Source organism: Salmo salar, chromosome ssa16, assembly GCF_905237065.1.
Source record: "Salmo salar chromosome ssa16, Ssal_v3.1, whole genome shotgun sequence".
Classification (NCBI taxonomy): domain Eukaryota; kingdom Metazoa; phylum Chordata; class Actinopteri; order Salmoniformes; family Salmonidae; genus Salmo; species Salmo salar.
In genome coordinates, this window is record NC_059457.1 from 70,044,683 (window position 1) to 70,062,029 (window position 17,347).

The following is a 17,347-nucleotide window of genomic DNA, read 5'->3' on the forward strand; positions in this document are numbered from 1 at the left end:
AAAGCACAGCAGATTGTCAGCAGCAAAAAGCATGTAGAAGGTTATCTAAGACGATGTTTCAGTGCTCGAGTTCTGATAAGAATAAATATGTAACCTTGCTGTAGTTTCACCACAGTGACAACATGAAATAGGGAAATACATTGAGTGTCTTCTTTCCTTTAAAGTCAACATGTGTTTTCTAAAGGCTAGGAGACAATCAATACTGTTCTTTCTGTGCTCGCTTCTCTCCTCTTTTATCCCGGGCTATCATCTAGCCTAGCTTGAAAAGAAAATCTACTGCTCTGTTGTGTAAATGCAGTGCCATTGACTGAAAACATCATCCAATCGAATATCCAGTTAACGCCGACAGCTGTGTACACAGACTCCATCAGCGCCTTTTGTCAATGCAACTAAAATCATGTTGGCACAAAGCCTAAAATCAACCAGTTCAAATCAAGTGTGCACTTGAGAAACAATAAACCTACATGATGGCGTTAGGCCCTTGTAAGTCAACTCAGATACTCAGATTAGGCTAATACTGGTACTGTCTGAGGTCAATGACTTGCCCTGGATCTAAGTCGAGACATTCAAGCCAAAATATATTTGCAGTTATCAGTTTCTGCTCTAAGATCTCTCTCAGGTTGTTTCTGCTGTATATTGACGGTGTCAGCCGTGTTATAGTCAACAAACCTCCACAGCAGCTTCCTATCATGTCCCTGTATGCTCAAAGACTGACATTGGCACTAACACTTTCATTAGATAGTGATGGGAAACCGGCCTCAGGGCAAAGTCATTGACCATTTTATTTGTGACAGGGTCATAGCTGGTTTAATAGCCATGACATTGAATCTAAAGACAAGTTTGCACAACACCATCCCAGGGGTAAACATACTGCTACTGTCCTCCAGCATGGAGCTGGAAAAGGGTGGCCACTGAATCTTTCCCAAGCCGACAAACTTTAACGAGTAGGTGCGGGTGGAAGAATAGAGCTAAATATCCACCCTCCACCACAGTAAATTGGATTCGCTTGGTTTTCTCAAGCCTGTCTTTGCCAAAAGGTACGTTCCAATGTCATGTCTGGTCACGCGGAACACAAACCACCCTTCACACAGTCCAGTAACCCCACAGTGTAGAAGAGAAAGACCCTCACAAACAAACCACTTTTAGTTCTATTGAAAACTCCAGCATTCTTGACTCAAGTGGGAAACTGTGTGATGTGGAGGAGCCAGAGAATGTCTGCCAGACACTAGAAGCCACAGCAGGGGGAAAGGATAGATTTTCAGCAGGAATTTGGGAGACTGGCTGGCCGTGAATAGATCTGAGACACTGCTGGACGCCCATGCCAAGGCCTTGCTTGGGAATGGTGGTGTTTCTACCATGGCAACAAGAGAGTTGGTTTATTAAAATCAGACCACAGTAATTAGACTAAAGACGGACTGTGCTGATGTGAACTCGGCTTTGCCTTGTTGACCACTGCGAACCATTGTGGTATCTTCCCTTGTCGGCTTTGACTAACAACATATAGAGTCTATGTAAAGGAATATCTGTATCATTTATATAACTAATAGGTCAGCTTGGGTACAGAGGTTAAATGTCACCATTTTGACATTTTAATGAGACCATGTTGTCATCCTTATAGGACACAACACTGCACTATACTCCTCTGTAAACTGGTCACCTCTGTATACTCGTCGCAAGACCCACTGGTTGATGCTCATTTATGATCCCTCTTAGGCCTCACTCCCCCCTATCTGAGATATCTAGTGCAGCCCTCATCCTCCACATACAACACCCATTCTGCCAGTCACATTCTGTTAAAGGTCCCCAAAGCACACACATCCCTGGGTCACTCCTCTTTTCAGTTCGCTGCAGCTAGCGACTGGAACAAGCTGCAACAAACACTCAAACTGGACAGTTTTATCTCTCTTCATTCAAAGACTCAATCATGGACACTTACTCACAGTAGTGGCTGCTTTGTGTGATGTATTGTTGACTCTTCCTTCTTGACCTTTGTGCTGTTGACTGTGCCCAATAATGTTTGTACCATGTTTTGTGCTGCTACCATGTTGTTTTGCTACCGTGTTGTTGTTATGTTGTGTTGCTACCATGCTGTGTTGTCATTTGTTTGCTGCCTTGCTATGTTGTTGTCTTAGGTCTCTCTTTATGTAGTGTTGTCTCTCTTGTTGTGATGTGTGCTTTGTCCTGTATTTATATTGTATTTATTTATTTATTTGAATCCCAGGCCCTGTCCCCACAGGAGGCCTTTTGCCTTTTGGTAGACCGTCATTGTAAATAAGAATTTGTTCTTGACTGACTTGCCTAGTTAAATAAAGGTTAAATAAAGATAAATCAAATAAATAAATACATTTGAACTGAAACTGATCCCACCAAAGTAATATGAATACATTCTCCATTTTGTTTTTACTGTTTGGGGGGTGGCCGTGACATGCTGATGGAGTTTATTTGACAAGTATACAAAGACAAAGCCTTTGTATAGCAGCATCACTTTCTCTGTTTTTCTATGTCAACAGTCTCAGCAGTGTGACCAACCACAGCCCTGTTCCATTCCTCAGGTCCAAAACTGTTACGCCCTGACTTTGTCACGACTGCCTCAACTCTGCGTGTCAACTAGAATCAGGGATTTTCTGAAGCAAGGGGCAGACTGAAGCTATTCAAATCTATAAATACAAATGTAAAATGTTAATTTGAGTCAGTTTGCTACAATAGGAAATTACTCCTACAGAAACAGGAAATGTGAATTATCATGTAGATTATAATTAATGGACGTTTTTGTAGGGGTTGATACATTTGTCATTAGGGCAAATCAAGTTTGACATTTTAAAGTGGAAATTGGGAACTTTAGAAGCCTTTTTAAACCTTGAATACGCTACAAGTTAGAATTTCCTGCTATGCAGGAAAATTCTCAGCAACAAAACAGTGATCAAATTAAGATCCTACATCTACATTATATGTCTGAGCTCAAGCAGTCCCATTTCACAGTTTCTCTCAGAGGACAAACATTAGCTCGAGGTCAACTGAGAAGTCTGATTAAGAAAGTACATCTTTTCACAAGTAAATAAAGAGTTCCGGACAGCTATCCTACCTTTCATCGGTTTCCCAAGAGCATATTACCTTCCTGACCTTGAAGTGTTAAGAAATATTTCAGAATGTATCTTATCACTCCCTTGGGACTAGCTGATGGTGTTATATGTTTAGATGAGGGGGTGGAAGGAGGAACCAGGCCCCTGCACCAATACACTTATCTTGTCATCCAATATTTATGTTTGGACACAATCTGCCGTGCTATAACAATGGACCCAGGGCAGAACCGTGTAAAAAGTATAAAGAAGCCACACAGAAAAACAACCAACAATGAATATTAAAACTTAGGTTGCAGCCACAATTCGGACTCTCTTTATTTGATGTGCACTCTGTATACATACTGTTACAAGCATGTGTATTATTGATGTTTATAAACTGGGTGGTTCAAGCCCTGAATGCTGATTGGCTAACAGCTGGGGTATATCAGACCATATACCACAGGTATGACAAAACATTTATTTTTACTGCTCTAATTACATTGATAACCAGTTTATAATAGCAATAAGGCACCTCGGGGGTTTGTGGTATATGGCCAATATATGATGGCTAAGGGCTGTATCCAGGCACTCCACGTTGCGTCGCACATAAGAACAGCTCTTAGCCGTTGTTTATTGGCCATACACCACACCCTCTCAGGCCTTATTGCTTAAATGTATGTACACTGTGTGGATTATTCATCAGTCGTCCTGACTGAAACTCACTTCAATTGTCCTTGAGTTGTACTGAATCGAAATACCCCTATAAAAGCATCCTACATATAATGACAACCAAGTGGAAAAGGATCACGGTGACATTTATGATTCATTTGTAGTTCTATGTGGAATTTACAATTAGGCCTTGATGAATACAGTATCCTGTGGGCTTCAAAGTGCTTCGGCCCTAAAGGAAAAGTCCACCCAAAACCACTAATTCCTATAATTTATAGTGTTAAATAACACTAACACATTTTTTCTTTATAATACAGTTGGTGGTAATGTGAAAATCGTGGAAATTTGTTGCAGCTCAAGTTGACTACAAAACCCACAATGCAATACTCTCTCTAAGGGCTGGCCTGCAAACATAACTACATACAATAATACCAAAGACAATACCAACATGTGAGTAGCTAGTTAGCTTTAAAATCGCCTAAACAAACTCGAGTCAATTTAGCAGTCTACAATCTCACCATGTTCAATCTGCAGATCGATGTGCCTCGCAGAGGGGAGTCTGACATTCACAACGGAACCATGCAAGGCACCCTGGACTGAAGAGGCAGACAAATAGGAGATATTAGGTGGCCCTCCTGTTCAATTACACATTTCTCAAGGTAGGAATATCGCAAAAATATGATCAATGGCTCATTCGAGAGAAGGCAACCTCCCAAGTTATTACATCGGCAAATATTGAAATCTGACATGTATGATAGATGTTTTCACTATCTAAAAGTCATATTCCTATTAACTTTGAGTGTAGTGAGAGCGGCTTTATTGCAGTGCTACGTCTTACCGGCAGGATTTTTTCCTGCTTGGACGGCAATAGCGTAGAAATACATGAAAACATGAAATTTCTCCCCGGGAATTGATAGGTCATTGCTCAGAGATGCACAAAAACAAATAACATTCAAAATGGGTAAATCTTTCATCTATAATTGACCAAAAAAGACCGTAAGTTAGGTCAGAATTGCCTGTCTCGGTGTTCCTTTGTTGCTTGGTAGCGTATGGGTTAAGAGCGTTAGGCCAGTAACCAAAAGATTGCTGGTTCAAGTCCCCAAGCTGAATTGCTGAACAATCTGTTGATGTTCCCTTGAGCAAGGAACTTAACCCTAATTGCTCCTGTAAGTTGCTCTGGATAAGAGCGTCTGCTAAATGACTCAAATGTCATGTAAATGTTAACTACCAACAACAAAAAATGTAAGACTAAATTTATCCCAGCTCAGTTGCAGGTGTTCAGAAAAAGCCTGACAACATGGTCCTGCAGATGAGTGCAAAATTAAAACCATTTGTCCTTGAGTGCAGTAGGAGGTACTGCCCTCTAATGTATCGTGTACATTCTTGTATTAGATTGTTATACAATTCATCTGTGAGCATGTCATTAAAGTGATATTTACGCAAACCTCCAAAGACAAATCCCTTGAAAAAGGCACAATATATGATTGCTCCAAGAGTATTTTCCCTTTTCAGAGTCCTTCTGGCTGCTGCCTGTGAGAATACAAATAGGCTAAAGCCTTATTCCAATGAAACAAAGACTTGGGACATTATATTGGATGACAGTCAGTCAAGACTGGAATTATGGTCCCAATAAGAATCTGAAAAATGTCCTCTGCATGAAGCTAACATCATTTGGATCTTTGTTTCAACATGCAAAGCAACTGCCTCCTGTTTCAGCCACCGTAGTAGGACATCCAATTTCCCATTGAAATGAACGTGTTATAATATTCTCAATAACTGTACTGCAAAATGAATCAGCAATGTAACAGGTTTATGTATTATTGAATCTATGGTATTTGTGGTCTCCAATATATACAGTCCAATCAGTCAATTTCAAAGTTGTTTTTGGACATACATTTGCATATAGTTACCTCAAAGTATTTGTACTTTGACTTACTGAATCTGAATCAATTTGAAGTAAATCTCAATGCCGTGCTCCAGAAGTCTATCCCAGTCCAAGTCAGACCCAAAAAGTGGAAGCCACAGACAGAATAACAACAACGTACACGTGCAGACGCTGCCCATGCCCAAGCTCATGGAGCCCCCGAAACACAACTCCCCATGTGTAACCAAGCTTAGTGCATCAGCATCTTCCACTAACTAAACAAACTCCAATAGCCCACAAGGATGGCCCTGAACAAATGAAGAAGTACTTACATTCAAGACTCTTTCGTAATCCTCCAACCGAGAACAGACAAGCATAGGATGACCAACCTGGGAAAACAGTGAAGCACGGCACGACAGAGAGAGAGAGAGATGGAACCACGTATCCAACGGGCACTCAAAACACAACATGAGTGATCAAGCCTCCACAGTGACTCTTTCTCTCTGTTGTTCTCCCCCCTCTTCTCCTTGTCCTTCCCCCTTTCCCCTGACTCGTACTTGTCGAGTTGCTCAGGAGAGCGTGAAGAAGGCTGGAGAGACCAGTGCTTTGAGTGCTTTATCATGTGGTTTGAACCTCTCTTCCCATTACGCGGAACGTTGAGCGTTGAGCTGCCTGCTCCTCCACCACTCCCCCCCACCTTCCCTCTTCCCACTGTCCCATTTGTTGACTTCAGACTGGGACACAAAAGAGCGGGAAACCTCAGGGGGGAGATGCTACTGATTGTGTTGACACTTAGCAGACTTGGCGCCAACGGTTTGTCCCGCTATCTCTATCACTCTTTCTCATAGACATGGAGGAGACAGTGCATCCAGCTTTCCTACATGGGCTTGATCCCTTTTAAATCCCTTGTTAACTCTGAACATTTATCATGTGCTTCTTATAAACCTATTTATAAAACTACTCTTAACTGTGAACTGTTATAATGAACAGGTAAACCTTCTTATAATATATGTTTTTTGTAAAGTGTAAACTTGACTATACCTGAATATAAAGTACTCCTTCAACTTGAAGTGTGTGTATCATGAGGTATCCAGACAGTCCTTGAAGGCAGAGGGATCAGCTGGGGTTTTCTTTCCATTCAAACACACAGCAGTCTCCCTTCTTGTTCCTGATGATAATCAAGCTCTCTGAGCATCACCCATTGACTTGGAAAACATGCTGTTGGCTCTGGGTATATCTAGGCCCAAATATTTTTGCAGCAGATTGCAGGATTTTTGAATTACAAGTATGAGGCGCGCTCCGCCCCAGCATGCCTGCAGTTTGGTTGACAATGGGGGTTTAATATTATCCACCAGAGCTTCAAATTAATGTCCTGTAGTTCTGGAGTGAGATCCAAAACGACCGCTTTAGACATCTGGGAAAAGCAATAATATTTTGTACCCCCTGATGACACAGGCTGGGGATTTGAATTACCCATAGCGGTGCCAGCAGTGCAAACCTCTTACAAGATCAGGAGCATAGGCAAGCTGCAACTAGACAGCCCAATTTCCCTAAAGGCTAGGCAGGATGTGTGACTGATTTCGCTAGTATCCCTCCACCCACACGTGCAGACACATGAGAGATAATTCAACAATGTGTTCAGTTAGATTGCAATTGGTTTAATCTTATCCCAACAAAGCTAACAGAATAGGCCCACCCAATGTAGAACTGTTGTTTTCATAATAGGTTTTAGACAGTAGGGATGCAACATGGAATCTGATAGCTGGATCGGTTGAGAAGTACTCTAGTGGCTAGCTAGACAAAGACAACTCACTAAGTTTACCATCGGGACAGCGATTGTATTGCTCTAATGCTAAACATGCAGCATAAGCGAGCTCTGGTTAGAGAAAAGAGATAATTGAATATAGCTGGACAAAAGCTCTTCAAAGAGACAAAACCATGATCAGTTATGGTTAAACTGGGGGGTATGGAGGTTCATCACCTATAGATCAGTTATGGTTAAACTGGGGGGTATGGAGGTTCATCACCTATAGATCAGTTATGGTTAAACTGGGGGGTATGGAGGTTCATCACCTATAGATCAGTTATGGTTAAACTGGGGGGAATGGAGGTTCACCACCTATAGATCAGTTATGGTTAAACTGGGGGAATGGAGGTTCATCACCTATAGATCAGTTATGATTAAACTGGGGGGTATGGAGGTTCACCACCTATAGATCAGTTATGGTTAAACTGGGGGGAATGGAGGTTCACCACCTATAGATCAGTTATGGTTAAACTGGGGGGAATGGAGGTTCATCACCTATAGATCAGTTATGGTTAAACTGGGGGGTATGGAGGTTCACCACCTATAGATCAGTTATGGTTAAACTGGGGGGTATGGAGGTTCATCACCTATAGATCAGTTATGGTTAAACTGGGGGGAATGGAGGTTCACCACCTATAGATCAGTTATGGTTAAACTGGGGGGTATGGAGGTTCATCACCTATAGATCAGTTATGGTTAAACTGGGGGGTATGGAGGTTCATCACCTATAGATCAGTTATGGTTAAACTGGGGGGAATGGAGGTTCACCACCTATAGATCAGTTATGGTTAAACTGGGGGGTATGGAGGTTCATCACCTATAGATCAGTTATGGTTAAACTGGGGGGAATGGAGGTTCACCACCTATAGATCAGTTATGGTTAAACTGGGGGGTATGGAGGTTCATCACCTATAGATCAGTTATGGTTAAACTGGGGGAATGGAGGTTCACCACCTATGGATTTACTGGCATTAAACAGTGAAAGTGGAATCCTAAATGAAGTAACTGCTCATGAAGATCTTAAATTAAGTAACAGCAAACGACAAGATCGTACACATATACTAGGGTCGCTAATCTCAGAGTGGTAGGCAGGGGAAAAGGGACATTTAGGTCATCAATCCTTATCTGCAAAGCCTTTTAAAGCTAGTATCAACAACATGCTGTTCTTATCTGTATTACAGCAGAAGTAGAAGAAGTCCTGCTGAGACTGAGGCTGTCCTAACATGGACACCGTGCAGCAGTCATCTCCTGGGCAGAGGAATGATGGTCACTCAGAGCTACTTCAGTAATACATAGTGGTGCCAAAAACACAAAACCCAGGGCCACCCAGTAAAGAGCCAGAGCAAAAGCAACAGAGCCAGGTCTAAACTCTAAAGAGAGAATAGCATCCCTCTAGTGAATTGCAGTAGTTTGTATACAAGTGGATGTGACAGGTTCACTGTAATACAGCTTGCTTTGGTACAGGTCAGTGGTGGGGTGAAGCATGAACTCTCTAGCACAAATCTCAGGGTCAAGTCTGTGTCAGAGGAATGGAAGGGGAAAAGTGTCCACTGGCAGTGCTGTTACCTACAACCCATTGAACAAAGACTGCCTGATCATGACATTAATGCTTTGTGTCACAGTATACATAACACGATTTCTGCATGTGGAGCAACACAAGCCTTCATAACTGTGAACCATCTTCACCATCCTCCCCTCCATCCTCCTCAGTCCCAGAGGCTCTTATGTAACATGGGTCAGAAACAAAGATGGAGATGGCTTGTATAGGACAATACACAACTCCATCCAGCTAAACACTGTCCCTAAGGGTGTATCTGTATTAACTGGGCACCAATAGAATGGGATTTGAAATAATTCAGACAATGTTTTCCCTTAGACTACATACATTCTATTCCATTAATTTGTGAATTATTTGCTGTATTATTTTTGTTGGCTTGGAAAGAATAGGTCAAATTTCTTCATGAGTATTGTGTCTGTCACTGAAATGATTGCTAGATTGGTAGAGTTATGAAGCAGTAGCCAGGAAACTGCTAGTGTGATCGTTAACTACGGTACTGCAAGTTAAATGGAAAGATACTTAGCAATTTAGCGGAATATTGAGAGAGAATTGAGGAGACACCAATGCCTTTATACAACATACATCTCAAGACCATAGAACAATACTAACCAACAGCCAGTCACCCATGTCAGTGGCCATGAATTGTGCAGTGAGATACTGTACAGTACATCCCAACAAAGCCATGTGCCAAGACGGAAGCTCTGTGTGCCAAGACGGAAACTCTGTCAGCCTCTGCCCATTTAGTCAGTACAGCATGCCTTGCTACAGGCTCTCCAGTTCTTCTGGAGCTTCTGTCATATGTAGGACTGCTTCTCCTCCGAGCCTCCTAGCCCACCAGGCAATGCCTCCGGGCTTCAGTGTGGGCGAGGATGGGGAAGAAGCATGCCGCGACCACTTACCGCCTCATACCACTGCAACTCTCAGCAACCTTCCATTCCCTTAACCCCTGGTCGACTTTGTAATTAGAGTAGGCCAAGTCAGCTGCGAGGCAAGGAGCAACCATGGGAAGTGACCTGGAAAAATTATTCATTTTTGTCAGACCCTGAGGGATTCGGAGGGCAGGAGACTGGGGGGGGGGGTGGATGTGTTAGCCATATAGCCTCCATCAAGCCGGGTTAGGGTTTGGCCGGGGGAGGCCGTCATAATAAATAAGAATTTGTTGTTAACTGACTTGCCCATTTAAATAAAGGCTAACTAAAAAAAATGCTAAATAAAAAGCCTACAGTACCTCTGGAGGGAAATGTGGCAAATGTGGTGTCACGTAAAGGAAGTGAACGAAACCAATAAGCACGGCAGTGACTCTCAGAAGGCGACGGTACATACATCACAATGGCTGCAGATTGTGCTCTGAACTTTACTGTGTTGTTCCAGGCAGAAGTATATATTAACATTTTATCTACACATTCAGAGGACCCTCCAGGACCCTGAAGCGTCCTCAGAGCATAGTTTCACTTGGATTCAGTTTGGAGCCGCCGCTCGCTCACTGTGTTCTACAAGCGATTTCTCGCTATTTGCTTCTTTGGGGGGCATGCTAATTTTAATTACATTCACTGCCTGTTCCAGAAGGCCAAGAACAAAACCAACACAATTAATGAGTGATTCTTTTTGCTCTTTGTTCCTCCACAGTTAAGCTAGCTCAGTACTCCCCCAAGCCCAAAACGATTAGCTTTTTTTTGTTTTACTCAAATCCGCCTCTGTAATTTTTATTTGCTAAGTATGAAGTAAATATCTCCTTCACAAGTTCACAAACTCTTAAAGTTTAAGCTCTGAGCAAAGGGAATTAGTATGCAAGAGATTGAGTGTAAACACTAATGTCTTCTTGGACTCTGAAATGCTGTCATAGTGATACAGTATCTCTTCCAGGACAGCTCACCACACAGTTGGATTTCTCTGAATCATTTTTTCACTGAATAGATTGCAGATGGCCTCCGTCTCCCATGTGCCACTTCACTGCATATTGGGGTTAATTAGCTAGCGAGTGCAATGATCTGGAGAAGAGAAACCATCAGACGTGTGTATGGATGTAGAGAGTACTGGGTCGTATTCATGAAAACAAACGTTACTTTTTGGACAAATTCAGGTAGACTGTCCCTGTTTCCATCCATTTTTCTTCTGTTTGGTGTCTAATTAACATGACCCTGCTGTGTGACCTTCACATGACCAACATGATAATAGTCCGCCCTGGGGATAACATATATAATAAGTATGTAGCTACAGGCATTAGTGAAAACTAGGTTATGACTGTATATTTCCATTATACTAATTAATTTATGGGACGATTATGGCAAAGGACACAGATTGAACCAAGAATTGCAACATTTGACAGGTGCAACTTTTTTGGAATTATGGATAACACTTGGATCTCAAATTTTGGACACACACACACCCACTTGAACGCAAACACCAGGAAACAATTGTGTGGTTAAGGGCAATGGTGCATTAAAGAGATGAGCTGTTCTTCCTTTTCCATCCCTGGACAGGATTTGTGTAATTTCTAATTCGATGTCTTTATCGGCCCATGTGTGCCGCACACAAACACAGAGCTATCCGTGACACAACTGCTACACATCAAGCCTGGTAGTAACTGTACTGTAACACACCTTGCATGTGCTTGGACCATTACTACATGCTCTGCAACACTATTTTATTAGACTTCTGATTGGAGTGTTAGACTGTTGGAGGACTGTCCATCAGATTACTGACACACATGTACAGATGTGGGATCATAATTTGATCATCCTATTGCAGGTGAACTTTCCTGCAACTCAGGACATTTAAAACATGTAGTGTATTTGTGACCCGGTTCAGGAAACTAGGCGTATGTCGCAAGTCACAACTTCACAGGAGAGCCATTTGAACGTAAAAAATATATTTTTATCAAAATGTGTTTTTTGCAGAAATGTCTTCTCGAACATGTGAACTTTCTTGTTCCTTAATAACAAACTTGTATGCCAACTGTAAATACGAATAAAAATGTTAAATTACAAGCCTTGTTGGTTAAGCCACAGAAAAAGTTGGCAACCTTCCTACTAGCCATGCTTGGCTGAGATGAGTGGGCTGGACATTCCGAGAGAGGAGTCCGGATTGATCTCGCCATATTGAAGGCTTCTGTCTTTTTGATCTCATCAGTCTGTGTTGGTAATCATGTCAAACACCACTTTTTTAATGTATTATGTAGTGGAGCTGCATAAATGTTGCTCTCCACTTTCTGGAGAATCAAGTTTTGAAATCAGTGGAATTAGAGAACGATAGCTAAAAAGATGGAGAAAACACCTGTCTCTGGATTACATCTTCAATCTAAGGGCAACCGTGGTATGGCATTCCTGACAGGGAGGGAGACGCGTCCATCATGCATGATGATGTATACAGGTAAGATAGTCTAGCGTTGTCTAGCTACATTTTCAGATATTACACATTTCTAATTTTGTCAGAAACTGGTTTCATTTCAAGCAAAAGTGTACTGTTAGCTAGCTAGCTAATGTTAGCTGGCTGGCTCCTTAGCTGACGTTATTATTTGTTTCTCCGAGCTGTTTGCTTTTCTAGTTAGAGCCTAATGTTAGCTAGCTAACATTGAACCTGGTTGGTTAGCTCCCAGCACTGTGGTATTGTTGGCACTTTGTTCATTGTTGTTTAACTAGCTAGCATTAGCTGGCTGGCTCGTTAGCTAACATTACGTGTGTACAACACCCGTTGAATGTGGCCGGTGTCAGTAAACGACTGCAAAAAAGCGTAATGAAATTGTTGCCAGTAGAGATGGTTAGGCTGTTTGCATGTTATCCATAGGTAAACAAATCATCGGCCAGAGCATCAAGTGTGCGCTCCGATAGCAAAATGAGATGGGTGTGGCTAAAGCTTAACAGGGTGTGAACGATGTTACTGGCCCAACACTCTAACCACTAAGCTACCTGCCTTTTAAAAAGGCTTCTGAAGTTTGTAATTTCCCATTGGAAATTGCAGACTTGATTTTCTCTTACAAAAAATGTATCAACCCCTACAAATATTTCCATAATTTATAATCCACAATTTCTGTTTCTGAAGGATTTTTTTCCTGCTGTAGCAAACTGGCTCAAATGAAGATCCTACATCTGTAGCTAATAGGCGGACCACTACTGCATCCCACATTGTCCACTGTCGTACTATGGATAAACGTCATACCTGAGATAATGCTTCTACACATGTCACAACAACACGGATATATTTAATAATAGTCAGTAGTCCCAGTGGTCTTATATCAGTGTTTAGTGGTGATGATTCCAGAGGGAACATTTACTTAACAACTGTAGGCTAATCTGTAGTCCACTGGCTCATGGTTTCTAACCTTTGAAAGGTCATTGGTCGGCAAACCGTCTCAGACAGACAATGTCCTGGGACTAAGGTCATGCTGATGGGCAACCAGGACCTTTCCATGAGAGACTAATGCTAGGTAGAATGAATAGAATGTGCAGTTGTTTCTCTGCTGAGAGTGCGAGAGGGAGGTGGGGAGAGAGTGGGGAGATATCCTCATGACTCAGGATAAGACCCAGATGCAGACAGTTCGAATCACAGATGTTTATTGACCAAACAGGGAGGAGGCAAAAGACAGGACAAGGGCAGGCAGAGGTCTGTAATCCAGGGCAGAGACAGTAAGGTACAGAACGGCAGGCAGGCTCAGGGTCAGGGCAAGCAGAGGTCAGTAATCCAGGGCAGTGTCAGACAGCTACAGAACGGCAGGCAGGCTCAGCGCAGGCAGAGTGGTCAAAACCGGAAAAACTAGAAAAACAAGGGCTAGAGTGAAACAGGAGTACGGGAAAAACCACACTGGAAGGCTTGATGAGACAAGATGAACTGGCAACAGACAAACATAAAACACAGATATAAATGCACAAGGGATAATGGGGAAAATGGGCGACACCTGGAGGGGGGTGGAGACAAGCACATGACGGGTGAAACAGATCAGGGTGTGACATACAGAGATAAATAAATGAGAGACAGAGGGAAGAGAGAGGGGGAAAAGAGAGAGACAGACAATGAGAACTATTCCCTGATTATATTATGCTTTCAGTTTCCTATAACAGCAACTGTTGAGGAGGTAGCAGGACATCTTTAAAAAGAAATCTCCTTGCCGTGTTTGAGAATGTCTGTCATCCTCTCATACTCCGTCACATTTAGCAAACATGTGTCTTGTATTTCTTTCATTGATTTCATCCCATACTGCACAATACGTGTTCACATAGAGTACAGTTCATGCCGAGACATTGTTAATCTCCCTGGAGAAGCACAAAAAACATGAATTCTATGTTTCATTGTTTCATCGGGATAGGGATTTGTTTTATAAAGTGTTTTCACAGGCCTCTATAGATTTTAGGAACACAACAGACCTCAGGTATGGAAATGAGAGTATCAGGTTTAGTAATTTCCTGTGAATATGTCAGCACATACCAGCGGCTGTTTTACATGGCACATTTCTTATGACTGGACAGCACATTGAGTTGAGCTGGATCATTTTGGGAAATCATTTGAAGAGGGACTGTCATTCTACTGCAAGATCTGAGCAAAGACCTACAATCTGATGATTTCACATCATTTGGTGTTCCTGAAATATCTTTGAAAGTCTTGTCATTCATAGGTAACCACCCTACTTCAATCACTGCTCATGGATAGTCCACCACTGATGAGCTATTCTCATCTGGGTATTTCCGAAGAGAACATAGACAGATTGTGTTCTCTGAACCCCACAAAGAGCATAAAGAGCCTTTCTGTATCGTCTCTATCGGATGCATGTATTTCTCCCCAAGGAGATCATGTCGTGGCATCTTCAAATAAAAGGGGAAACCGCAGCATCCACTTTTGTTGATGCATATTTCATAACCTCTCATTTTGTATATAAATATATATTCTTATTTGGCCAAGTGGGTCTCTGAACAATGCCGTTTTAGCTCTTAGGAGGCATTAAGAAGAAGCCTTGTGCTCTCAGACGAATAGTAACAATCACGCTTTGAAGGAATTAAGGGAATTGAAGGCTTTCAGAGCCACATGAAAACTTAAACACATCTCTGGAACATTTTTTGTTCAGTGACTAAAGCCAGCTCTCAGAACAAGGTTTACAGAGAGTTTCAACACTTTAGATTTGTAGTTGTTTTTTGAATGTATTCAATTTATTTATTTTTCCACTGTGTGTTACTTGCAATGTGTGTCATCAACTACAAAAGTGTATATGTTAACACAAATGTCCCACTCGGCACACACTGGTTGAATCAACATTGTTTCAACTTAATTTGTCCAGTGTTGTGACGTGGAATCAACGTGGAAAATACATTGGATTTGAATAAAGTAATCAACCAGTATTGTTTACTTCATTTCAACCAGGGTTGCAAGCATTGAAATTAGGGTAAAAGAGATAAAGAGATACTTTGCAATGAGGCCCTTTATCTACTTCCCCAGAGTCAGATGAACTTGTGGATACCATTTTTATGTCTCTGTGCCCAGTAAGAACAAAGTTAGAGGTAGTTTCGCGTGCCAATGGTAGCTAGCGTTAGCACAATGACTGGAAGTCTATGGTTATCTACTAGCATGCTAGCAAAAACAAAATGGTATCTATGAGTTCATCTAACTCTGGGGAAGAAGATAAAGGGCCTCATTGACAAAATCTCAAAGTATCCCATTGAAGGTAGACTCAGTGACATGACATAGATGCAGAAAGTAAACAGCATAGTGGGCCACTTTCTGCACCAACTAAGAGCGTTGAAGCGTGAGGCTCATCTTCTCTGCTGTTTTGGTCCTGTGGCTACCACAAATTATGACAACTGACTATTTAATTGACTTTTGGACAAATCATTATTTTCATTATTTCATTTATTCCTGCCTTCAATTGTCTGTTGTGGTTGCCATAGCTGTTATCATCGAAACACAACTTACCCTATTTTTGTTTTCATAACTCCCTGGCAAGATGGCTACACTGCATATCAAGTGTCAGTCTGGGCAAGAAATGTGTTTTTGTGAGTTCAGTTACAGAAATTGCTTATGGCAGACTGAGACTGCTATACTAAAACAACATTCCATAAATTCACCATCAGATATATAGAGATTCAGCGTGAGATTTATGGTAATCTTGCACACACAGAGAGAGAGAGAGAGAGACAGACACACACACACACACACACACACACAAGTGAATGATTTTTACAAACATGTCATGAGAGTGCATAAGTAGATTAACATCAGCTGATTTTAGGTCAAACGGCCAAGTTGAAAGTGTTTTCAATCAATCAATGTTTGCCTAGTATTTTCCACTAGACAGTCATTGGATGGTCATTGGTCCCGCTCACTCCGGACAACTTGGGATGACATAGCGGTCGTTACATACATTCTGCAACCTACTATCAATCAACATTATCAACCAGCATCCACAGGGCTGCTGTATATTGTTACCTCTACTGTGCACTTGAATGAATCAAATTATACTTCTAAAACGTTCCCAGTAAAGAATTCGATTTTAACAAGCTGAAGATGTGTGTATTTTCCCTTCACATGGAGATGTAATTGTCAGCTGTTCATTGGAACATGTTGCACTCTCGCTTGAGGCACGAAGACCCAGGCCTGGTACGATACAGTGCACTTCACTCCTCTAAGAAAGTTAGCATTGAGGGCAGCTGGGACTCATCATACTGTACTGTAGGCTGGAGCACTGGAGCAAGGCAAATTAACTAATCCAGAGATTATGCTCAAATCTGTTTGTGGAGAACGAAGCAGCTGTTAACCAAACTAATTACCACAGATAATGACTCTCAGTTTTCAGAACAAACTCTGTCATTTGTAACACGCACACAAACCCACACGCAAACAGTGGACTGGCTGGACTCACAGTTTCCACTGTATGTCCAGGCATTATACCATGGTTCCTCAGCAAGGTTCCACTGTCTGAAATGGAAGGAGATCCATGGAACTCCACCCTGGACTCCACCCTGCTGTTGGACCTGGGTGCAGTTTAGCGCTGTGTCTGGGATTGCCCACGGGGAGGGCAGGGCAGGAGAGGAGAGGACCAGATGTTGATGAAGTTATTTCTGGCTTTGGCCACCGTAATCTTGCAATTTGTAGATTATTGCAAAACGGGACATACTTCAGTTGACAGCACTCAATGTGTTGACAATGTTTCCCTATGTTGTTTAATCTTAGTTTTGACTTTGGATCATTTAGAAAACAACACAACCAACAATATGGCTGACTATGAAGTAATACTACACCCAGTGCTTGACTTGGGATGAAATAAGAGCAGGAGCTGTCTTTTTCCAAGTCCATTAGACTATGTTCACCGAAATTCACAAATTCCATTATACTATAGAGACCTCTGATTATTCACTGTTGCGGGTTCATACAGCTTTTCCATGACTTCTCAATGACTCAACCAAATTTTC

General features: G+C 41.9%; 1 protein-coding gene across 1 annotated transcript in view; it reads right to left on the reverse strand.

Annotated features, from left to right (window-relative positions):
- Positions 1–6,221, reverse strand: part of LOC106574413 (E3 ubiquitin-protein ligase Midline-1) — a 53,254-nt gene extending 47,033 nt beyond the window's left edge. The window contains exon 1 of the mRNA XM_014150288.2: positions 5,925–6,221. The gene's annotated coding sequence lies outside the window, so the exon portion shown is untranslated. The remainder of the gene's footprint in view (positions 1–5,924) is intronic.
- Between the last annotated feature and the right edge of the window lie 11,126 nt (positions 6,222–17,347).